We start from the raw sequence: 25,478 nt of genomic DNA on the forward strand, positions 1-25,478 counted from the left end.
TTACTTCATATGGGCATATAACTATATTTAAACCCATAGGGTATTTTTTGATGGTGCTATAAATCTAAGTGATAATACTAAACATATACAATTATCAAGTATATAAAAATAAAAGGTTGTAAAGCTGTCCTAAACTTTTAGAAAGAAAATAAAGCTCTGTGTCTTTTAAAAAAAATAAATAAAAATTAAGTCTTGGAAATAGATGTCCTCTGAGGTTCTTTTCCCTTCTAGATCTATAATACTATGTGCTCTGGGATCAAACAAAATATTTATGTACAATTCCTCTTTCTCTCACCAACCAGTCAAATATTTGAATAAACTAATCTTGTTCCTTCTCCAGGCTCAACATCCCCAAATCTTTCAAGTGACCCTCATTTTGCAAGGTCCTGAATCTCCTCAAATTCCTGGTCGCCCTCGTCTAGACACAGATCAACTTTTCACTGCCCCTGCTAAAGTTTGGTACACAGAATTGAACACAGTGCTGCAGATGGGGTCTGAATAGAGCACAATACATCAGGATAATCAACTACCTCATGTTTTAAACTCTTCCAAACTGCAAAGATAACACTAGAGTTGTACAATGTCATATTAAACTCTATCCAAATTTAGCTACCAATACATTAAAGCCCTCAGGTTATTACTGCACACAAGCTGTTATGTAGCTAAGTCTCCCCTAATATACTTTTGAGACTATTTATCCCAAGTGCACATCTCTACATTAATCACCATTACATTTAATCATTCAATTCAGCCTATAATTTTAGCTTTTCAAGATGATCTCATTTTTTCTCTGTTTCCCTAGTACCTTTAAAAGGCAAACATTAGGTACTAAATAAATATTTATAGAATTTCATTTGTTGATTGAATAAAACATATGCTTCATCTTGTCATTAAAGGCCCCTTATAATTAGGCTCCAAATAAACTTTCTTCCCCTTTATCATACTACTAATCTTCATATTTTCTCAATTCCAGCCAAAGTAGAGTACTCACCAGCCTGCTTCTCATACTGCCTTTTCCCAATGCCAACTCCTTTAACACAATGTCCTCTGTGGGTTGAATTCATTCCTCTCTCCCTGTTTGAAATTCTATATTTCCTTGATGGTACAACTAAGCACACAATTTCTCCATGAGAATTTCTTTTATTGTCATAGTTTAAGTTAATCTCTCCCTTTTCAAACTTTTTTTTGCCATTTATTATAGTAATATGTTTATTTCAAATTAGTCTATGCCTTCTTTGAGGTTATGAGTTGATAAAGGGCAAGGATTTGTTTTTATCAGTTTATTCAAATGCTTATAACAATGGAAGATAAAAATATGTGCTTAAAAATGTTTGTTGAATTGAACCTCAAGATTGAAAGAGATATGAAAAGTAATCCATTCCACCCCATGCCCATAATATAAACCCAACAATTTGATATCAGACCCCACTTGAAGATTTCTAGTAAAGCCCCTTAAGGCAGCCAGTTTTATTTCTAAGAAATCCTAATTTGTAGGAAGTGTTTCCTTTTATCAATTCTAAATTTGCCTTTCTGGAACTTTTATTCATTACTCCTAGTTTTGCCCTCAGGATATGAGCAAATTGAAACCTTCAATACATGACAACCTTTCAAATTCTTGAAGACAGCTAACCAAGTTCCCCCTAAATCTTTTTCTCCAGGCTAAATAACCAGAGTTTCCTCAACTTATTACCATAAGTTGTGTTACTCAGTCTTCTAATGACTAGAGTCACCTTCCTCTGGACCACTCATCAAGGTCCATCCCAAGCTGTAGCACCAAGAAGTGAACACAATAATCCAAATGTATTATGGCTAAAGGGGAAAAGGAATAATCATTTATTAAACATTTATGATCCATCTGTCAGGTACTCTGCTAAGTACTTTGAAAATATTTTCTCATTTGATCCTAAAGCAGAGGATGGTAGGACTACCATCTCCTTTTACTTATCTCATACAAATATTCAGTTAGTTGGACCTAAAGTTACACAGGAGAAATTGGCCTAGATTATATAATGAAGATAAATCAAATAAATTAACATAAAGAAGTCAGATATAAGGGATAGAATTTCGTCAGAAAAAATTGATTAGATAATGGATCCGATGAAAGTGAACCTAAGGAGACAAGGGAAGGTACAAGAGAATTTCTTTGGAGAACATCATCTGTTAGCGAACAACAAAAGGAAAAGAATTCAGCAAGGGGAGACAAAAGAGAGGCCAGATGTAAGAAAAGAGTCACCAAAATTCAGTGTCACAGAACTCAAGAGAGGAAAGATTTTGAAGGTCAATAATATCAAATACCTCATCTCATGTCCAACACAGAAAAACCTGTATACTTTGTCTGATATGACTTCCTACTCTTTATCCATCTCCACACTCCCACCATATTTGCTTAGAGAAATCCTAATCATTCATTTCCCCAGTTGAAATGTCATTTCTTCTGTGATTTTTGTAATCTTACTCTTGTATGAAGTTTTATAGCACTTTGTATCTATCATAGATTAGCCTTCTTTGTATAATGTAGGTTTTTTTTTCTCTAGTTTCACCTGCAAGTTGATGAGTTCCTTGAAGTTAAGAAATAATAATTTATACACTATTGGATACTTCAATCTTATATGGTTTAATAAATAAATTAATTTAATGAATATTGAATTCATGGATGAATTTAATGATTTTTTTTTTGTGGCTCCATTACCTGGCTTAGGCCCTTGATTCCTATATCTATAAAAAAGCATGTTTTGAAAGTAAAACTACCAAATATATTCCTAAAACAATTATGTTAAGTACCTTTCTTTGTATATTATTCTCTTTGGGGTAAACACAACTAGGTAGCATTTTAAGGGTTATAAACCACTCTCATTTGATCTTCTCAATAATCTTGTCAACTAGATGCTATTATTATCATGATTCTATAGATAAGGAAACTGAGATGTATAAGATTAAATGACTTGCCAAAGAATAATACCTACCAAGTTTCTAAGAAAATGTTTTGAACTCAGTTCTTCCTGACTTGAAGTCCACCATTCTATGTACTATATCATGTAGCTGCTTCTAGTATAGTCTGCCTAAGTTTATGTCTGCCAGTGTTAGATCATAAGTAGAGCTATATTGAATACCAAAAAAAAAATCAAATCTAGTGGATGTCTAATTTTTCAATTATGTTTTCTTCATTGTATTACTTATAGTTACAAAGAAGTTATGCTTTTTTCTGATTAGATTTGCTTCCATGCCCCAGTAAGACATTTTCATAATAAATAAATGTTAAAATCAGATTATTTTTTATTATAGCACAAACATCAATTCTTGCTGATTATCACAGGATACTGGAGCAAAATTCATGACCCTTTAGCTATTACTCTACAGAGATAAAGGCTGATAAAATTCATTAAGCATAGGTTAAGTTTAGTCCTTATGTTTTACATCAATAATAAATAGGGTTTCAGGAAATACACTAATTAGTAAGTGTCAAATACCACACTATTGATATTTAGTTTGCCTCTTCCATGGTTGTTTATTTCTAATCGCTATACATTGTAAACGAACCCAGAAAGAATATTTTATTTTTTCCCATATGTTTGGGTTTATTCAATATCCCTTGTACAAGATAAATGCTTAATTGATGAAGAAACACTATATGAAAATACACATGTTTGATTTGATGTTTGCCATTAATTAGCATATAGAGTGCTTCTTAGCAAGAGATATTCTTGAAGAATGGCATTAAATCATTTTATATATAACAGCGTATTAAATAGCTATCTATATAATGAAGGATCACAAGGAGAAATTCAGGGGAATAATTAGATTCCTACTTAGGGCCTAATTATGCATTCCTAATGGGCCTTTTAACCACCTACTGAAGTTGATGGGAACCACACCTGCAGAAAGGGATATGTTAAGTATGGCTCTACTATAGTACTAACTGGTTGGTAAAGATTCTACATTTGCAGATTTTTTTTTTGTCACTTAAAGTATGGAAGCATCTTCATTGGGCTAGATTAGGAAGCAATAGAAACGAGAACGGGAAGCATTCTTTACAACCAAGAGTTTAGATTTATATTCAAAACTATAATACCTTTTTGCATTTATTATCCCTTCACAGCTTGGTTTTGCAATTAAAAGGGAAGAGGGTTTACATCTCTAAAAAGATTCTCTGTATTTCATATACAATCTCCAATGTTACCCATTTTGGGGGTCCAGTTCCTCAGTGTCATAGTCAATAGAGAGCAAGACTCAGAATTAGGAAGATCTGTTTTCATATCCTGAATCTGACATTTAACCTCTTTGAGTCTGTTTCTCGATCTGGAAAATGGAGACACACACACACACACACACACACACACACACACACACACATACACACACACACATATACACACACACACTGGGGCAGGGGTGGGGAGAGAGACAGACAGACAGACAGACACAGACATAGAGAGAAATAGCACATAGAAAGCTTCTCTTGAGGTCAGGAAGAACTAGGTTCATATATGTTTTCTGGCTGTTTGATTCTGGGCAAAGACATGTAACCTAGGCAACTCCCTAAGAATATAAGTTTCAGAGACGATGCTAACTTTTATTGGTAGAGAGTTTCCGGAAGTGCCTTACAGAAATGAAATTACAAGTTCAGTACCTTCCTTCCTATTCCTTTGCTTCCTCACTATTTGTAAATTCTACTTTACAGTTTTGTTCTGAGGATTAATTGAAATTATATATGCTAAGTGCTTCACAAACTTTAACATATTTTAAAAATCACAATTATTGTCTTAATTTAACTAAAATAATTTTTGTTTTATTAGAATGTCTCAGTTGGTCAAGATTTTTGAGGAGGGAGGGAGGGAACTACATAAAGGCACCAAATTGCTAATGAGAGCTACATTCTTCAGTGGGGAATCATCAGACAATTCTTGCTTTATGTAAATTGGAATTAGGCAAATTTGACTTCACAGCAGGTAAGACCTTGCTCTCACAGCAGCAGAAGAGGGAGCAACAGTGGCATCCATCCGTTGCTCTGTGGGAAGGTCCGTTTGCGCTAAAAGAAACATGTCTAATAGGGCAAAATTGGATCTTGTTTAGGAGTGATGTCTGGGTATGCAATTAGGAAATCAATAAGGTCCAACTTATCTAGGTATTAACTTTAAACTTTCAAACTGTAGATATGACAGCTATGACTTGAAAGGCGATATTTATAGGTAAATTTAATTTTCCTCTCATAATTAAAGATATCCACCTTTCTACAATCCCAGAATTCTAGAATTTATCTAGTTCAGTTACTATTATTGATAGCTGTTGTGCTTGTAAGAATGGGTGAACTGTCAATATGCTTTGGTCAGGGAAAAGTACATTCAGTGTCCTTCCTTTGAAGAGCATTTTCTTCTTTCAGATCCATTTTCTTTTAGGATAAAGCTTTTGTAATTTTTTTTTTTTACTCTAGACCAAAAAAAAATGACAGCCATCAGTGATTTGAAAGTGAAATTAAAATTACCTTCTTTTTCTCCTCTTGTAAATAGGGGATTATAATTAGTTTACATCTTAGGAAGAATCTGGCCCTGTACATTATTCCTTTCTTCTATTTAATAAAATATATTACTAATTAAATATGTGACCTGAGACTGTAGTCAGTCATAAAAGTACATCCAAATAGGGTTTGTCAAACCTCAATACTTTCAGTTTGCTTCTCTAACTCATTTTTTCTTCACTCCATTCCCAATCTAATCTTTACCATTCCGGATAGAAGAATTGGCACATATCGAGATGGTTGTCAGGATTTTCATTCATTTATTATTACACATATACTGAGAAAACAGAGCAATTTAAAAAGATTGCAATTTTAAGTAACCATAGCCTATAGACACATGCGGGGAGAAGGAAATAGGTCACAAGCTTCCATTCTTGCACAGCAGTGCAGAATTCACCCCAAACAAATGGATGATGTTTACATCATCCTCATTACGTTAGTTCAGTACTTCCCACAGTAGCTCTTGACTTCTCATCTGTCACCAGACAGGTCTCTCTTTTTTTGCTTTTTCACATGTCCTTTGCATAAGCTTGATTTCATTTATTTCATCCAACTCCTGCTTATGTTGAGATCAGTTACTCAGAGTAATTTGACCTTAAGTCAAGTCAGAACATCCTCAGAACTTAGCAAATTCTGGAAGGTGTCTGACCAGCAAAGAGTCTTGTATAGCTTTTATTCCATGTCCAAGACTTTTGGGAGAGTTCCAAAAGGTGGGTTGTATAAGTGGGATAGGAAGAATTTGCAATGTTACATTAGCAAATTTAGTTTTGTTATAATAAACAAGTTAATGTTCAATTGTCTGCAGTCATAGAATTATTGAAGTTCCCAATTAAATCTTTGCTACTCTTTCTGGTCAAAGTTTCACCTTGCTTACCTAAAATCATCAGTACCTGTTATTGATTAATGTACTGTTTACACATCACCACTCATTACAAATTATTCATAGCCTATTGTTGTCATTTTGGAATTTCTGCTTCTTGGGAATTTCCCAGTAATTCATGGAGTCCCCATTTTGTTTTTGTTTTTCTGTTTGTTTTTTCTTGAGGGGAGGTTACTCCCACATCTGATTGGGAAATCGACAGAGAATTTGCATATAGAAAGGTTTCAAAAAGTCTTATATCACTCTGATATCTTAGAATGAACCCAAATGAATGTCAATGTCAGCCTATGTTACAATGTTACAATATATATGAAATTCTTCTCATTGATTTTTAATTTCCATTGCTGGAACTATTCTCAGTAGCAAAACATTCAATAGAAGTTAAGCACCACATTCTTACTCTTCAAGAGAAATGGCATTTTAAAAAACGGGAATAGCTGAAAATGTTACATATAGATATGCAAACACATCTACATTCATATCTATCTATATCTAGCTTTATGTCTCTATATGTAGACACACACATACACATGTATATGTACAAATATATCACACGTACATATGTATATACATATGCTTATACATATACTTACACACATACTCACGCATATCCAGATTTCAAAATACCTTCTAGGTAATTACAGGTATATTCCACCATGCCTGGCAATAAAAATGTTTCATGCATGCTCTCTCTCTGTCTCTTTCTCTGTCTCTGTCTCTCTCTCTATATTGTGTGTGTGTGTATATATATGTATATATATATACGTATATATAATGTGTGTACATATATATACACATATATACACACATATATAGATATGTACACAAAATTCATACATTTTATAAAAAATTTACTTGTATATGTATAATTATTTCTAATAATAATAGCATTTATGTAACCTCTAGTATTTAGCAAGCACTGTGCTAATCACTTTACAAGTATTATCTCATTTAATCCTTACAATAAACCCTAGCTTTAGAGGGCATTTGACAAGGTGAGGAGAAGGTGGCAGGGCACCTGAAGACAAGTCTGGGTTGATTCAGATTGCCCCTTAGAGGATGAGAGTAGGAGGCATCTATCTACTCCTTAATCCCCACTTCTAGAGCCCCTTCTATGCGAATCACTTAGTAACCCTTGAAGTTTACTCTATCTATATTACCTCATCCAGATTCTTGTTTCTCTCATCTATAGTGACTTCACTCTAAGGACACTTTTCCTTTTTCCCAAGACATTCAGTATCTAGCTCACAGATTCCCTCTCGACCCCAGTCCTTATGCTCATAGTTGGGAATCATTGTTGTATCTTCAAATCTTATGGCCATATAGATCATCATATTCCTCAACTGCCATGATATACATTTTCATTCTACTAGAAGGTAGAGGTTGGATACAGAACTAGGCTGAAATTAGTCAATCAAGGATGCACTAAATAATTATTAAATGCCCCAAACTTCTAGAAATAAAATGGGATGTTTCATGAGTCAAGACAGGGATGTTCTTGGCTTGTTGGCTCTGAAGCAGAAATGAATAAAGCTACCTCAGAGAAGCACAGATGCTTCCCTGGCCTTAGAGTTCCCAGCCTCCTTTCATCAGAGTCTATGAGAAGGGAAGAACTATAATAGGGAATATGTGCAGAAGCACTTCTAGTGGGCAAAGAAAGAAATGGAATTAGTCAGTTAGTCATGTACACTTCTACTTTCTAAGACTTGCCTTTTGTTTCTCAAACTTCCCTTTGGTTTAGAGAGTAGCATGTCTGGGGCTATGGTATACAGGGATCAGGCACTATCTACTCTCCTTGCCCAGCTGCTTTGTTCTCAGGCATGATACCAAGATTTGTTACTCAGGATGGACTAGGCCCATAGAGAAAGTCTACTTCTCAACAACTCTACTGAAAAAAGAACTGGACTCTAAATAAATAAACCTGGGCTTTAATTAAGGTTTTGAAACCAACTCTTTTCTTCTTTCTTTCTCTATTAAAATGAGAAGATTTAACAAGGTGATCTCTAAGATCCCTTCTAGCTTTGTCTGTGCAGCTATGAGTATTAGACCTATCTCAACTTTGCTCTGATCTGTGACCTGGGAGAAATCACTTTAATCATCTGGGGGTTCAGTTTCTTCCCCTGTAAAATAGAGTTAATCTAAATGATCCCAAGTTTTTGCCCATCTCTAAAATGATACTTAGAGGGTATGATGAGGGGATGGCCTAAAGTTCTCTTTTTGTTTGTTTGTTTACTATGTTAAAGCATGTATCTGTTTGGTATAAGAATTACCCTTTTACCACTTCCCTCCCAGAAATGTTCTTGTTACATTTCAGTTATAGGGGAAAATGATATGTTAGTCTGTTAATCAACAAAAATTAATTAAAATAGGAAATCAGCATTTGTTTTTCCTCTGACATGGAGTGGGCATCCTCTCTAAGAACAAACTTGTACTGTTTTATGTTCCACCCATTGGTCAGAGCGTCCAGGGCTCTCAGAGTCCAACCCTCCCACCCCTACCCCTTCTCTGAAAGAGCCTCTGAACTGCCCATTTTCGGAGAGTAGTGTGTAGTACTTGCCCCAGATGCAAAAAAAAAAAATTGTTACAACTATGCTTTCCCTTCTCTCTGTCATTTAAGTTTCTTGAAGTAGGGGCTTTTTGTTTGTCTGTTTGTTTGTTTGTTTTTATATTTGTACCTCTAAGAGCTAGTGTAGCATTTTGTTCAGGGCAGATATTTACTAGATGTTTGTTGATTTGAATTGGAGAACATTGACAATGGTTATGATTATCCATTTGTCTATAATATTAGAATCATACTATAAAATATCTCAAGTTCTCTGCCACTGTTGATTTCAGATTATACTGTTACATCATAAACCTCCTTACTCATCTTTTTAATCAAATTAAATGACGTTATCACTTCATAAAGTAATTAATAAAGATTGTCAATTGGCCAATGTCTTAAACCTTGGTGTGGAAGTGTTGTCCAACTAAGATACTGCCGGAGTAATTCATTTTATTACTATATTTTTAAGATACCCACTGTACTATAACTTCAAGTTTTCTGCCATAAAGAATGCTTTTTATAGAAAGTACTCCATTACCAAATGATGAATGTCATAATCCTCTTGTCACATGTAGAAAAATGGCAATTCTTTTCAGGAAAGTAATGAAAAGATATTTCTGCCACAAGGCTTAACACAGCTGCCTCCTTCCCTTCTCCAGGAAATAAGAAGATCAGTTAAGTCCCAGTTGAACAGGTCAGAAAACCATATCCATTTACTTGGAATAATTGATTTTGATAGTCAAAAGACAATAAAAGAGTGCAGCATATGATATGCTGATGTATACAGTATAACTTACCACATCAGCCATTTTTCTATGAGAAATGACCAAGAAATCTCAGTCACAATTATGTATTGATTCTATAAGACTATCTCAAGAAAATAATTTGATTTTTTTGAATCTATGCCTCTACTTTTCAGTTCTAAGAAACATCCAAAGAAAAACTGTAAAGAAAGCAACAATTTCATAACCACTGGTACTAGTGAAGTGAAAACACCTGTTATTTCTTTACTCCCTAGCATCATAAAGACACAGTTTATCCAAAGACACAAATTTATCCAATTTATCCATCAATAGTTAAAAGACAACATGAACTAAGTAAAAGTTGTGATGTGAATGCCAGGGATACTATGGTGAAATGTTAATATGTTTGCTGTTTGCTTGTTTGTTTTTTAAGTTTTCTTTGGAATTTCTGTTTGTGTTTTTTTCCCAAGCCAAAGTCAAAAGTCTTTTTATCTGGAGCTGCACAAATTGTACCCTAAAATCTATTCATTTTGCATTTAGATTTGTATGAGTACAACAATTTCTCCCATTAGTAGTCAATCATATTCATAAAGTGAAGAGCATTCTCCAGACACTGTGCTAAGTGCTAGGTATGCAAACAGGTTTAAAAAAAAAAAAGTGCCTGCCCTCAAACAACTCAGTCTAATAGAGGAAACAATATGCAAATAACTGTGCTGATAAGACAAATACAAGATGAATTAGGGGTAGTTTAAGAAAGAGGGCACTAAGATTAAAGAGGACTAGGAAAGGCTTTTTGCAGAAGGAAGGAATTTAGCTTATGTGTTTTAAAATGTAAGATCTTTGAAGACATATTTTGTTTCTATATTTGCATCCCAGGTACCTAGTGGAGTGCTTGGCATATCATGGGCACTAAGTAAATGCTTGTTGAATGAATAAAATAAATGTTTTAAGATAGGGAGAGCAGGGAAGTGCTTCTGGAACAGGCTCATCAAATGGCATTATAATTCAGTCTCTAGGGCAAGCCTGCATTATCATGTCTTATTTTTTTTTCTCCTTTCTTAGAGAGAACATCGGTGCACATAATTATTCAAAGATGACATCCATTCAATCCTGTTCAGTGACAGTTTGTTAAGAAAACACTCTCAATAGCTTTGTGCTCTAGAAGAGCATCCCAGTTCTTTAACATATTTCATATTTGTAGATTTTTTCATCGTATCTTTTATTTAATTTCATAATCATATATGTTGTTCTATCACAGAAGTGAATTTCTTGTTTCCTTTATATACTTTCAGATACCAATAGTTTGAGATTATTTAATGACCTTGCCTACTTTAGATTTTTTTCTTTAATGAGGTCCTTGAATATTTTTTCAGAATGACTTTGAGTTAACAAATTATTTTGTCTATTATAAATATCCAAATTAACTTTAAAGGACATATGAAGAAAAAATGACATCTACATCCAGAGAAAGAAGAACTGATAAATAAAAATATGTTTAGAATAATTTTACATATATATAAATATAAATATATGTGTATGTATGTACGTGTATATATATATATATATATATATATATATATATATATATTTGAGTCTAATGTAGCCAATTCTAGGTGAGAGGGAAAAAAGAAAAAAAGAAATTATGATAATTTTGTGGTATATTTGAAAGAAATAGAAAGTTGTACATAGTAGATTTGAAGTTTCATGTGCAATCATATTTTTCATTGTATTATGTTATGGCAATGCCTGTTTTATTCCACTTAAAAATAAAGTAAAAAAAAATCAATCAATACATTTAAAAAACAGGCCTTTGAATACTATGTGTAACATCTTATTTTTCTTAATTGTCTTTTTTTCAATGTGTTCTAGTATCTTAAACTAATATTATAATTTTCCCTTTTCCAGAAATTATATTATGCTTTACATATATAAAACCACTTAGTTCTAAGTTGAGCATTCTTTTTTAATTTTTGTTACTTTTTACTCTTGCTTTAACTTCAGCTATTTTATTTATTTGCCATATTAATATTTTTGTTATTTGGATATAATTTTATAATTTTCCCCAATCCCTCATCTTTTTTGTGCTTTTTCATCAAACAAAAATTAAATTATATGATAAATAAATCACATATCACAAATATCAAAAGAATCTTTTTATCTTCTTTTAACATTTGCAATACAATTTAATTTGTCATTTGGCACTTCTTCCATCATATCCAGTGATATTTCAATGTGATCTGAGAGAATTCTCCACCTTAGTTGTCTATTATTGAAGAATTTCTTTAATGAAAATTTTGAGTTTTTGTATTTGTTTCATTTCTTATGCATTGCACTGTGCTGGGATGGGTAAGGTGTAAAGAGCAAGTTAGAAAAAAACCTAAAAACTGCTGTTCCCCTTTAGTGAACCATGCAAGACTTTTTTTTCTCAGTTTCTTTCTTTCTTTTTTAAACAATCATAAGTAATTTATTTTTGAGAATCGTTTAACATGAATTTATATAAATAAAATTTATATAAACAAATCCACATTTGTCATAACACAGATGGCAAAGGACAAACCAAAAACAAGAAAACCAAATCGGCCGCTATATACAACTGGACGCAGTAGTGTCACATACACTAAAAAAATCTTTTACAAAATAGTCATTCCAGATCAATAGGAGATCACTCACCATTGAACATCTTCATCCTGCGGGATAGGCTGCAGTAGCATCTGCACCTGTTTTCTCCGCGGCCTTTAATATGGCTAGTAATTGTTTTGGTGATCATCACCCTCTTGGGATGCTTTGCCATACGTGCTTTGCTGACCTTGGCCACGACCCCTAGTCCCACCTCGTCTACCAGCTGCAGCACCCTTCCAAGCCTTTCTGTTGTTGCTGTTGCTGCCTGTATACCTCTCTGGGTTGGGCGACTTTGATTTCACACTTCCCAGAAACAATCTGATGATATCTGTTGTTTTTTTTTTTATTAATTTCTTTATTGGTTCTTCATCTGTATATGTGATAAAACAAATTCGTCTTCTTTCGTTTGTTTTTGTGTCCATAGGAAGGTTGATATTCTCAATCTCGCCAAACGCTAAGAAATACTCTTTGATTTGTTCTTCAGATGTTATCTGGGCTCAGTCCGCCGACAAACACTTTTCTGGGGGGCTCCTTTCCCCTTAAAGCTTTGGCACTCTTGGGGTGTATCAACTTGCCATCCAGCTTGTGTTCTTTCAGCTCCAAGACCTTGACCACATTGACATCTTTGAAAAGCACAAACCCAAATCCCCACGATCTTCCTGTGACGGGATCTGTTTTTACTGTGCAGTAAACAACCTCTCCAAAACAAGAGAGGTATTCAGCGAGATCTTTTTTGCTGGTATCCCAGCTTGGTCCTCCAAAAACATTTTGCCATGGTCCTGCTGGTTCTTGCTCTCGCTGATTTTGGAGCTCTTAGCGAACTGCTCCATGTTGCCCCACTCATTCACGTCCTCCACGGCAGCTGTGCTGTAGGCTGGGAGCAGGTGGCGCGGAGAGCAAGGCGCATTGGCAGCTACTTGAAGAGTGCCCGATTTAAAATGGCAGCAGAAGAGACTTTTTGTCAGTTTCAAGGAAGGCTATGGAGCTGGGTCCCTTCTTTTCAACTAATAATATTAGGGAATAGAGATAGAAGGAGGTTTGGAATCACCTTAGCACAAGATGAAGGAGGGCTACAAATATCTTAGCTCAAGGTAGCTTTGTCAAGGGTGATAGAAGGGCTAGAAAGATCTATTAATTTCTTACATCCAGTCAAGTAAAATAAGAGAAAGCAATAGTTTTGTCTCTAGATAGTCAACATAAAGTATCACCGGGCACTCAAACTATCATCCAAATTTCTAGATGATGACATATTTTACAGAGAGCTACAGACAGACTTGCCTTTAGAGAGTTTAGAAGAGAGGCTGATTTTCAGCTGAGATTTGTATTATGGCTCTCAGGGAATCTGAGGAATTCCTAATGACTATGAGGATTCATAGGGCTGAGTAACAATTGGTGAAGAGTAAGTAGGTTCAAACATAAGGAAACAATAAAGCGAGGGGGTTGTAGAAGTGAGGCTGAAATGTGGGATTTCATATAAATTTTCTTGGGGGGTAGATGGAATTTTCAAGACTTTATTTAGCCAGGAAAGAGGAAAATGGCAGAGGGTATCAATCAAAACTTCTGTCAGGTAATGAGATTAGAGAGTTGGAAGAAACTTCTTGGTTGTAGCACCTCAAGAAGAAGAAGAAGAAGAAGCATGGACAGTGGGTAATGATCAGAGCCAGTATAATAGGAAAGAAATTATGTGGGAGACAACTGTAATGCCTTGACCCACTGCAGCAGTGAGGCCTGGTTTGGAGAACCATTATCCAAACAGTAGACTCCTTGAAAATATAATGGATCAAACAAAATTCAATGGCTACATAAGACAAGAAATATTTTTTAAAAAATAGCATTGAAAAGATTGAAAAATTAAGCAAAACTTAATAAAGAAAAAACTGACTCAGTAAACTGATTGAGAAGACATTTTAAAGTGATCATGTTTTTAAATACCGTTAGTAAATAAAACAAAAAGAAATTCGATAACAAATTTTAAGCAATCACGAAACTGCCCAGATCTATTAGAACCAAATGGCAAAGAGCAAATAGGAAGAATCCATTGATCGCTGTTTGAAAAAAGAAAAGACAAAAAATCTCCAAGAACGATATAGGCAAAATCGAGAGCTTTGAAGAAAATAAAAAAAAATACTGAAAGCACATAGAAAAATAATTTAATATCAAGAACCATTCTAGAATTGACTTTGAAGCAGTTGATTTGGGAGTGTATGTCAAAAGGCAAAATGTAAAGGAGTCCAACCAAGAATAATTTGTCCTGCATGACATTCCTAAAGGAGAAAATGAATGAACTTTTAGAGGAAGAGAGGATTTTATGGCATTCCATGTAAATAACATAATGAGGCAGAATCATTTAAATGAAAACACAAGAGACAAGAGAATCCTAGTCAGATAAATATACACTTGAAAAATCAGAAGTGACTAATTGATGAAGAAATATTATAATAAAGAAAAAAGCATCCCATCAGAATTCCACTGATTTCTAGGGTCAGAGAGGAAAATATTGTGAGACAAATGTAGGCTTAAAGGTGAGGTTGTTTTATATTATGACTTTTAAGAAGGGAAGGAAAAGCAAATATATTAGAGAAAATGAGGATGAAATGAGAACTTAGCTTCACATAATTGACATATAAGAGAAGAATATCCTAATACAATAAATGAAATTTCATGAATCTTAGTCCTATCAGAACTTGGGAAAGAAATGTTGAACATACAAATAAAAAATTTTCAGAGAAATATGTTATAGTCAAAATCAAAACATTCAGGGACAAAGAAAGAAGAGAGTGAGTTTAAGAGTCAGGAAAAAGTAAAGATGGGAGGTGTGATAGTCACAGACAAACATAATTTAACTTTTGAGGGTGAATTATAAGGAGGAAGGAAATTGTCAAAAGGAGAGGAGGAATTAAAAAATATAGATAAGGCCATTTATCTCAACTAGGACAGGTAGAACAAGGGAATAGGATCAGACCAGTATAGTCATAGATTTCTAATGTTCATCACAATCATACTTCCTTTTGTTTAAAGAGTGGGTTGGTGGCAAAGAGGAAGAAACTATATAAACTAATATGGTAGAGGAAAGTTTCCCCTCCCCCCAAAAAAAAGCATAATTGTAAATGTGGATAAGATGAATTTACCCCAAAAACAGGGTGGGATAGTATAATAGATTATTTCTTTGGTGATTATTCAGCAGTAGCTTTGCGAAAAGAAAAAAAATGACTATATGATGGAGCACAAAAACTTTGTAAGCAAATAGAAAACAACCTAAAGTATTAAACATACCCTTTATTGACTATAGTATAATGCAAAATTTAGTCAATAAAGGGAATTTGAAGAAAGGGTTCAAACTAAAAAGAGGACTAAATAATTTTAGACTAAATAATTGATTAGTCAAAGGACAAATGAAAGAAGCATACAATTAAACAATATGTCAAAACTTTGGGTATACGATGAAATCGTTCCAATGAGGCAATTAAAAAAAATGAAAAAGTTTTCTTCAACAAGAGAGGACCTTTACGATATTAATGAATTTGGTATAAAGCTAAAAAAAGTCTTTAAAAGATACAAATCAGCAGTACACAACAACACAAATCAGTTTGGAATATTAAACAAAAGATGAACAACTGAAAAGCTATTGACTTATAAATAAAACTTGAAACTGTTATTTTGAAATACCTGCTAAGTTAAACAAAACATTATCAAATCTTAGTTTTTTTAATTTTTTTTTTGCCAGAGGAAAAATAAAAATGGAAGCCTCTAAAAAGATGCATAAGGACTCAAGAAAATTATTAGAAATTACTGTATCCAAATATATGTCTTGAAAATTTTAACTTTAAAAAAACATATATTTTAAAAATAAATATATAAAATATGTAGGTTATCTGAATAAAAATGAAGAAATTAAATATGTAACCTGGGCACAGAAAAATCAATTGAATAGGCCATAAATGAATTGCCAGTGGGGTAGGAAGGAAACAGGAGTAAATGGTATTAAAAAATGAATTTTATTAGAGAATAATTAATCCCAAGTTTATATCAATTCTTTGAAAAAAAAGGAAATATGACATCTACCTAAACATTTTATGAATTAAGGAAACATTTATTAAGCACTTACTATATGCCAAGCACTGTGCTTAGTGCTTTACAAGTATTATGTTATTTGATCCTCATGACAAGCTTGTGAGGTTAGTAATATTATTATCTCCATTTTAAAGTTCAGGAAACTGAGGGAGATAAACTTTAAATGATTTGCAGAGGATCACACACACAGATACCTGAGGCTAGATTTGAACTCAGGTCTTCCTAATTCTATACCCTGTCATTGATCCACTCAGCTATCTTTTTCAGACTTCAAAGTTTTGCTTTCTTCAATGAAAAACATAAGCTCCTGATATGTAAAACAGGGACAGACAAATCAGAAAAAGAAAATTATATACCAAGATCTCTAAAGAATAGTTACAAAAATATTGATATGATACTTTATATAGAAAATATAAAAATACAACTAAAATAATAGAAATAATTAGTAATTTCAATAAAGTATCTGGTATAAAATAGGTCCCAGAAAGAAAAAAAAAAAGAAATACCTCTCTGAATTTGCCAAGAAGAATAAAGAAATTGAAAGGGAAATTTCTTTCAAAATAACTATAAAATGTCTAAAATATCTGAGAGTCCACTTACCCCAGCACTCATAGTCAGTCAGTCAATATCCATTTATCAAGTACCTCCCAAACATAGGAATTATTGTTGTTGTTGAATAATAACATGGTTATTCAACAACAATAATAATTCCTGTAGTTTTAGCACAGTCTTTACAAAATAAAGACAAACAGAGATCAATCAACTGGTTTTTTGGAGGGTTAAGTTAATATAATAAAAATGACAATTTTTCCTAAATTAATTTACATTTTCAGTGCTGTACAAATTAGAAAAATTAACAAAATAATGTTTTATGTAATTATAATAAAGGTCCAATTCATTTAGAGAGGCAAAATTTTATGACTCGTAAGAGAATTAGTGAAAAAAAAAAGTGGGAAGCAAGAAAACCAGATGTGAAATTATAGTATGAAGCAATAGTCATACAAAATACATAGTACAGGTATATAATTTGTAAAAGCAATTGAGCACAGTTGAATTGCTTTTGGTAAACCCACAGATAAACATTATTTTAGTGAGGATACACTATTAGAAAAAAAAATGGAAAATTTGGGATGCATTTTGGCAAAAAAAAAAAATTAGGGTTACATTAACCTCACACCATACACCTCAGTTAGTTCCAAAAGGATATATTATCTTACCATAAAAAGTCTTTTATAAGTAAATTAGAAGAAAAAGGAAGGAAATACTTTTTATAAATATGTAAAGGGAAGATTTTCTGACCAAAGAATATGAATGTTCACAAACAAATAAAATTTAAAATTCTAAATACACAAAAATGAAACTTTTCACATTGTTTTGTTTTGTGGAAACAAAATCTATAGTTAAATGAGAAAGGAAACAAGTAATTGGTAAAATATCTTACAGTTAAGTTATCTTTTAAAAAAAGCTGATATTCAAGGTATATGGGGAATTTGTTAAAATGTAGAAAAGGAAGAAAACTCTATAATAAATAAATGGTCAAAGGTCATTAACAGAAAATTTTAGGAGAAATCTAAGTTATTTCCAACCATATAAAAATTTTCCCAATCACAAATAAAAATGGAACTGCAAATGTAAATAAATTTGATATTCCATCTCACCCTTATCTAATTGGCAAAATTGACCCTAATTGGAGAGATTGGAGGTGGATATGCACGTTAATGCAAAGTTGTGAAATGATTAAAAAACAATTTGAAACTATAACGAAAATGTTACTAAATTGTCTGCTTTTGATGCCATGAGACCATTACTAGGTATATACTTCCAAAAGGTCAAAGATAGAGGGAAATAAACCACATGTACAAAAACAGATATAGTAACAATTTTTATTGTAGAAAAGATCTAGAAACAAAGTGGACGCCCATCAATAGTGGAATAACTGAAGAAATTATGGTATATGAAAGTTAAGTAATATTATTGGAAAGGATTCAAATAATACTGGTAAGACCTGTATGAAGTGATGTGAGTAATAACAGAATATTCATACAGAGATCACAGGAGCATAAAATAAACACCTCTGAAAACCTAAAGAATTTTTGTCAGTACAATTATCAATTAATCATATCTTCAGATCATTAACAAAGAAGCAAGCCTCCCATATCTTGATGTAGAGGAAATAAAATGAGGGGTGGAATGAGTTGAAATTGGGACATGAACAATAAAATGCAAATTTATTTTGTTAGACTATTCTGATTTGTTATATACGATGGGGCACTTTTAATTGTTGGGTTTGTGTTTGTAGATAGTAGAGGGATTGTAATAGCAAAGATTAAAAAAAAGATCAACAAACAATAAAACACTGAATAGTGCAGAATAAAATGGGTCAATATTAGTACTGCCATGTGAAGTTTTAATATTATATATGTGCAATATTTAATAAATATATTTGAATTTTATAGTAAGATCTCCATTAGATTTATATACATATACAACCTAAATTATAAGTTTTATTTATATTATAAATATATGTAAATATACTTACAAATATATATATATGTATATATATATACATATATAATATATATATATATATATATATATCAAGCTGTGTAATTCAGTTTCCTATGTAATTCTCATTATATGCCTTTCTGTATGTTTAAAAATGGTCATGTTTTTGATGTTTCTAATTCATTGGAAAAATATACACACACATCATTGCTCCTCATGTTGACTTGTGTACAGATTTATAAAGAAGGTTAAAGAAGTGATTTCCTATTTTTCACCTTCCAATGCTAACTTTTGCCTTATTTAGAATTGGAAGATGTAAAATACAGTCATCTTAGGCAAGGATAGTTTACAGATGTAATTGAAAATTAGAGAGGAAATGGAGAAAAATTAACACTAAAGAGTTGTTGGGAGGTATTGAGGATATTTGAAAAAATAATTATGGGTAAATTGATATTTTTAATCTTATTTCTTTGCTCAGCTCATTTTATCCCTCAACGTAATATAAAAAAGCCAAGAAATTTGTGTTTAATTATTTGCAAAATTAACTAAATCTATAAAAAACAAATGGACTTTTTATGAAATTCATGTACTTTTTATAGAATTCAAGGCTTATGCATGTGTTCAAACAGGATCGTTATGGTTTGATTCAGTGTTTGATAGGTTTTTTTTTTTTGTTTAAGTGCCAAGTACTTCTATCAGTAGTTAGTCCTACTCTCACTATCATTTCCTTTCTTGGCACTTTTTAGCAACATTAACATCTCTTGAATTTTCCCTTTTTATGTTTGAATATCCAGCTGTTATTTTAATTAAGTCTGCCACAGGCAAGGATTTGGCTTCCTATACCTGTGGAGAGACTCCTCATGGCATTTTAATGACTTTCTGTGCAGCTAGAGGAAAGGGACTTTAGAAATAGCATAAAACCATTAGTTCAAATAAGAGCTGAAACTGTCAATTTCTAATTAAGATATTTATTTTTTTTCTACTATAGCTTACCCCTAGAATTTTGTTTTAGAATTATTCACTAATCTTCTCTCATCTACAAAGAAAAGTAAATCAAAAGAATTACAATTTTCTCTTTCAGAATACAAAATTATTAATTATTGGATTCTATCAAATTTTGATATAAAGACCTATGTCAAACAAAAACTATATATTTTAGGAGCAAAATATGTGGGTGACCCATGATACATCTCAGACAAACAGAAATGTATGATGGGAGATGGAGTTACAGAATAGAGTTTTTAACTTAGAGTCCGAAAGAACTGTTCAATTCCAATTCAGACAGGAAGTCATTTAAACTCTCTGGTCCTCGGTTTATTCATGTAGACTTGATGTTTTAATTTTTTTTTCATTATCTTCTAGCTCTAAGTCTGTGATCTGTGACAGAATGAGTTCTGATGTAAGAATGGAATCTTTTAACTTATTATGATGAAGATGAACATTAGAAACCCTGAGGTAGAAGAACAATGGGGTGAAGGTGAGATAAGTAGAATTCCTGCAGAGGAAGGCTGGAAGAATAGAGGACAACTACAAGTAACTTCAAAAAGAATGAAGTGGCTGGGCAAAAGCTGAAAGGAAGCTTAGATGTTGATGTGTCTGGTGTTGAAAGCAAGGTTTGATGCTGTAAAGATCAATATTGCATAGGAACCTGGAATGCAAGATCTATGAACCAAGGTAAACTGGATGTGGTCAGACAGGAGATGGAAAAATTAAACATTAAACATATATATGTTGGGTGTTAGTAAACTTAAATGAATGAAAATGGATTAATTTAATTCAGGTGATAATTTCATGTAGTACTATGGATAAGAGTCTTTCAGAAGAAATGAAGTAGTCCTCATAGTCAATGAAAGGGTGAGAAAAGCAGTACTGGGGTATAATCTCAAAAATGACAGAATGATATCTGTTTGAATCCAAAGAAAACCACTCATCATCACAGTAATTCAATCCTACATTCTAACCACTGATGCTAAAGAGGCCACATTTGATCAGTTCTATGAAGATCTACAATATCTTCTAGAAATCACACCCTGCCCCCCCCAAAATATCATTTGTCATAAGGGATTGGAATGCTAACAACAAACCAGGACACATAAAGAGTATTTTTTTTTCACTTTCCATTTCAGTGGCAGACGAAAGGAAAGAGAAAAAGCCAGCAAGAGTGAAGGCCTAATATTAAGTTTGATCAGGGGATTAGAGATTGGGTAGGGGGTTGCCATTCAAACATATCTCTCTATTGCTAGCAGGACATATTGGGATCCAAGAGAAGGTAAGGCTAGAATGGATTAAGTTTTATAGGATTTCTCTCAGAGAGATCTGAGAAAGAATGTTAAGTGTCTTCTCTCCATAGTCCATCTCTTAGAGATGGCAGATATTTACTCCAAACCTTTACTATTCTTCTTTTCCTCCATTCTTCTCTCTTCCTTACCCCTTTTCCCCCAGTTCCCACCCCAAAAGAAAGGTCTCTGGGAGTGTAGAATTGAGGACTGTGACTAAGGAAAAGGAAGGAAGAGAAAGGTATTGTTTAGACAATATAGGTAACCCCTGAATTCTAAGCTTGGGGGTCAGAAGAAGGTGCACGTACATGTTCCTTTCACTTTTACTTTTAATCTAAAAATTCATTACAAAGTCTCCATATGACAGTAATGCCACCAATTTATCAAAACTTAGAGACCTCAAACTATGAATCTGACATCCCCAATGTCATATTCAATGAGACAAAGGTGTTTTACTTTTTTGTTAAAGAAAGAAAAATAAGAGAGAGGGATTTTTACATTTTTATGCCCTGACATTTAGAACTGTAATATTAAATATTCACAAATATAGCTTTTAGGCTTCCTGATTTTCCATAAGATCATTAAGGAAAAGTGGCATCTGGCACTATGTGCATTTCATGGGTAAGGTGGTGAGGAGAACAGGGAAGGATGGAGCAGTAAGAAATGAAAAGGAAATTCAATGTTCCAATGAATTCCATGTCATCCAATTAGTTCTTTAACAATCCCTTGGAATTCAGGAGTCAATTTAAGACAGTGGAGTCTGAGAGTAAATGAGGCATGGAGTGAAGTGACTTCAAGACACCTATATCACACTGAGTGGCCTCACAATAGCACTAAAAATATTAAATATCCAAGTTCTTACTAAATTTTGCATAGAGTTATTATAGGCCATTACTCTAATACATTGGCTTAAGCACTCAGCTATAACACATATTCTCTCTCCCCCCCCCTTCTTCCCTTTCTGTATGTATATTCCCACACATGACAAGAGGCCTAAGGACCATTTTCATACATGCATAGTGTATTTCCATAGCTGTCATCTTATTCAATTTTTATATAATTATGGAAAATAAATTACTATATTTTTTAGATTTATAAGGGAAAATGCAGCAAATTGAGATATAATATTTCTCCTCCCTTCATAATAAAGATCCTATAAGTGTTCATATCACAATTAATATTTTAAGTGATAAAGTTGAGAGCAATTACCAGTAGAGGCTGAACTTATTGAAAATGTTTTCAGATCTTAAAAATTATTTTTGCCTAAATGACTTCTAGGCAGGGTTTTTACAAGAAAATACATCTTTTCTAGGAAATTAATTCCCTCTCCAAATAACATTAAGTCGATAAGGTGACTGGTAAACCTTACTTATGCTTCTCAAGCTTGACCATTTTTCTCCATGCCTTCTTTCTATTTTAAGGAATGAAAGCTGCTTAAAGGGAAAAGAAAATATTTTTCCCTCTTCTAGAGTTGTAGGGCAGTTGCTTTCTTCTTTTAGGTATGAATGAATCTTTGCTGCTGCAAAGGCTTATGCCTACACTTCATATAGGAAGTTTAACAATGATTTTCAGGTTCCCTAGGACAGAAGACCAAGGTACCTCGATTAGTTATTTTTAAGTTAAATTTCATTTTTTTCTCCAAATGACAAAAATCTATTTTTTTCTAGCCCATCCAACCCTACCCCCAACTAAGCACAAAATAAAAACAAAATTTTTATTATACACATGTATAGCAGAGAGCAAATTTGTGTTTTTACCATGCACAAAGATATGTGTATATAAACATGTATGCATGCACATGCACGCATATATATGTATATATACACATATACACACGTGTGTACATTTAGGTGTGTATATCTCTGTGTTTACATACACACGTGTGTGTGTCTCTATATATGTGTCTGGACTCATGGTTGGTAATTACCCTGATCAGAGTTCCTAGGTCTTTCAAAGTTCTTTGTCTTTGCATGACTGCTGTCATATAAATTCTTCAATAGGTTTTAATCAGTTGATGCTGCATCAGTTCATAAAGGCTTCCAGTTTCCCTGAACTTACACCTTCATGATTTGTAATGTCAATAGTATTCCATCAAAATTATATAGCATAGATTGTTCAGCCATTCCTCAAATGATGGGCATGAAGAAAGAGTTGTTATAAATATTTTTTGTTGCATTCCTAGAATTTATTTGCTTAGAACTGATCATTCTTATTCTCTCTGCTTCTAATCTCCACTTTCCCTCCTATTTCCCTGTTGAGCAAATTCAGTTTTTTTAGCCAATATTGTGTTTGTGTGTGTGTGTGTGTGTGTGTGTGTGTGTGTGTGTGTGTGTGTGTGTATTCCTTAAATCTTTGAACCACTTTAGATGAGAATGGGGTTAAACTATCAGCTGTGTTCCCCATCACTTCCTCTGTGTGTGTTGTGTGATATTTTTCCCTAATCTTCTTTTTACTTCCTACCCTAATGCAGTCCTCCTTTGCATTCTTCTTTTAAGATCATCAAGATGGAAGAATATAACTCTGATGATTTTTCTCTAATTACATGCACCACGTTTCCCCATGATTCCTTATGATGATAGGCCTCCGAGGGAACACTTGCACCATTTACTGATAGTGGAATATACCCAGTTCAAACTTCTTTTAGTTTCTTATGAGTGTTCATTCAATTTTACTTTTTTATGGTTTTCCTTATTTTTCAACCCCATTTCAATGTTTCTATGCAAGTGTGTTCTTTTCATTAGGAATACTTAGAAATACTTGAATTCATTAAAAATCTACTTTTTCCCGTAGTACAACTATATTCATTTTTTCTAAGTAAGCTATTGTTGGTTGTAAGTGGAGTGTGTGTATATATATATACACATATATATATATGTATATATATATGTATATATATATACATATATATATATGTATATATATATATACATATATATGTATATATATGTATATATATATGCATATATATGTATATATGTATATATATGCATATATATGTATATATATGTATGTATATACATATATATGCATATATATATATGTGTGTGTGCATGTATGTATGTATGAATGTATATGTGTATGTTTTGTTTTATTTTTGACCTGGATACTGTTTTTCTGCCTATAATTTTCCTAAGAGTTTTCATTTTAATATTTATTCAAGAGTGAACTGTGGATTATATTTCTTAAGGTGGACAGAACAATTTATTTCATTTAGCATTTTATTTTCCCAGTTAGATGTAAAAACAATTTTAAATATTCATTTTCAAAACTTTGAGCTTCAAATTTTCTCCCTTCCTACTTCCCCATTCCACCCCCCATTGAGAAGGGAAGCAATTCAATATAGATTATACATATGTAGTGATGCAAAACATTTCCATATTAGTCATATTGTGAAAGAAAACATAGAAAAAAAACCTCAAGAAAATTAAAGTTAAAAAAAAGTTGCTTTAGTCTATATTCAGACACCATCAGTTCTTTCTCTGGAGATGGATACAATTTTTCATCATAAGTCTTTCAGAGTTGTCTTGGATTGCTCAATTGCTGAGAATAGCTAAGTCATTCATAGCCAGTCATCTTACTTATTGCTCTTATTTTGTATACAGTACATTTAACTTTGCATCAAATCATATATGTTTTTTTTTAGTTTTTTTTTTTTCTGAGAGCATCCTGCTCATCATTCCTTATAACACAACAGCATTCCGTAATAATCACATAACACAATTTGTTCAGCCATTCCCAATTAATTGGCATACCCTCAATTTCCTATTTTTTGCCTCTGGAAAAGAGCTGCTATAAATATTTTTATCCTTTTCCATTTTTTTTATCTCTTTGGGAATACAGACCTGGTAATGGTATTGCTAGGTCAAAGGGAATGAGCAGTTTTATTGCTCTTTGGGCATAGTTACAAATTGATCTACAGAATGGTTGAATCAATTTACAACTTCACCAACAGCACACTGTTATTTTCCTTTTCTGTACTATTAGCCAATCTAATAGATATGATTTAGTAAACAGAATTGTTTTAATTTGCATTTTTCCAATCAATAGTGCATTAGAGCATTTTTTTTCAATATGGCTATATCTAGCTTTCCTGACTTCATCTGAAAACTGTTGAATGCCTATTTTTTTTTATCAATTTGACTCAGTTTTCTATCCATTTGAGAAAGGAGGACTTTATTAGAGAAACTTGTTTCAGATTTTTTTTACAGTTATTATAAAACTCTATTTCCCTCCATCCTATTCCCCCATTTATTCTATTCACTCTCTCCTTTTACCCTGCCCCTCCTCAAAAGTGTTTTGCTTCTGATTCCCCACTCCCTCAATCTTC

General features: G+C 32.8%; 1 pseudogene; it reads right to left on the minus strand.

The window, feature by feature from the left end:
• Nucleotides 1-12,415: 12,415 nt before the first annotated feature.
• LOC110217949 (heterogeneous nuclear ribonucleoprotein D-like pseudogene) overlaps nucleotides 12,416-25,478 on the minus strand; it is a 29,475-nt pseudogene continuing 16,412 nt past the window's right edge.

Source organism: Phascolarctos cinereus, unplaced genomic scaffold, assembly GCF_003287225.1.
Source record: "Phascolarctos cinereus isolate Bilbo 61053 unplaced genomic scaffold, phaCin_HiC Scaffold_4;HRSCAF=312, whole genome shotgun sequence".
Classification (NCBI taxonomy): domain Eukaryota; kingdom Metazoa; phylum Chordata; class Mammalia; order Diprotodontia; family Phascolarctidae; genus Phascolarctos; species Phascolarctos cinereus.